The following is a 1,424-nucleotide window of genomic DNA, read 5'->3' on the forward strand; positions in this document are numbered from 1 at the left end:
ACTGTACGCACGCGCTATGTTCGAGAGCGGAGATGTGCGTCCTTTTGTTAAATTACCTTGGTATTGGTAAAAGTCATTCGAAGTTGTGTAGGTATTTTGTTATTATCTTGGATATTCGTGTCCTTTAATTGCTTCAAGACAACTTGTTCCTGTTCAGTTGTGGTGTTCATAAATCCCAGTTATTGTCCCGTCTTTAATATTCCCTTTAATGGAAATTTCCGCTAAGCTCCACCCCTTGGATATTGTTGCTAAGGTCCCACAAGTCAGCAGTGTTAAAACATACGCGAACACGTGCGTTTGTGGGACAACACGTGTGTTTGTAAGACGCGCGCGTATTCCTAGCGCTGTTCTGATTAGTCAGTTGTTAAGTTTGATTGACACTCCGGAAAGGTCTATTTGCGCGTGTTTGCGTATGTGATTACACAATCTTTTGTGGGACCTTTTCAACAATAATCGAAGGGGCAGGGCTTAGTGGAAATGTCGTCATATTAATATCAGATTGTCATAAATAATTAAATACTGTACATACCAGATGTACCAAAACCCTAATGCACGCTGACGAAGTGATAAAATATTCTCTTTCTGTAATATGCCTATTACAATGTGATACGAGTAGACCTACGGGATGACTCGATTAACTAAATTAATATTTGCCACATAATTACATAACTCTATTTTCATTCATCTTTGTATGTTTATAGCGCAGTTGGTATTTATAGATGTCAACACTGCATAATTGATCTAATGAAATAATATTTTTTGAAGTAGATTATTAATTAGACGAAGTTATAAATTTTGAGCCGAATGTTGATTACATAGTATATATAGTTAATAAAATTCGATACATTGTTTCATTTCGTTCGTTTGGTTTTCTTGTTTATAAATGTTGTTTATATAAATAAAAAGCACGCCATATGTTCTGATTTTTTACATACTAAAACAAGGCCCAAAACCGAGATGGAGATCGAAGGTAGCATAAGCTTTTACTAGGTAATAAATATTCTGAATATATATATATATATATTAGAATGATGTGGTATTTAGAATTACATAATGATACTAATACTGCTCTGCTGCTACTGTTCCTGCTGCTGCTACTACATAGTGCTACTGCTACTATAAAACTGCTACTACTTCTGTACTATAGAAGCTACTACTAATACTACAACTGCTGCTGTTACTACTAGTGATACTGCTACTGCTACTACTACTACTACCACCACCACCAACACCACCACCACCACCACCACTACTACTACTTCTACTACTGCTACTGCTGCTGCTGTCACCTGGCCTATATTTTCAATTAAATGTGTTTCACAGAAACGCGTATACTTTTGTTATAGCTAATAGTACAAGCACAGTTTAACGAGAAAGGCAAAAGTACAATAGTAGCACATAATTAACATAGTAGATTATATATA

This window comes from Anneissia japonica, unplaced genomic scaffold (genome assembly GCF_011630105.1).
Source record: "Anneissia japonica isolate Jap-2015-1 unplaced genomic scaffold, ASM1163010v1 scaffold287880_len176724_cov174, whole genome shotgun sequence".
Classification (NCBI taxonomy): domain Eukaryota; kingdom Metazoa; phylum Echinodermata; class Crinoidea; order Comatulida; family Comatulidae; genus Anneissia; species Anneissia japonica.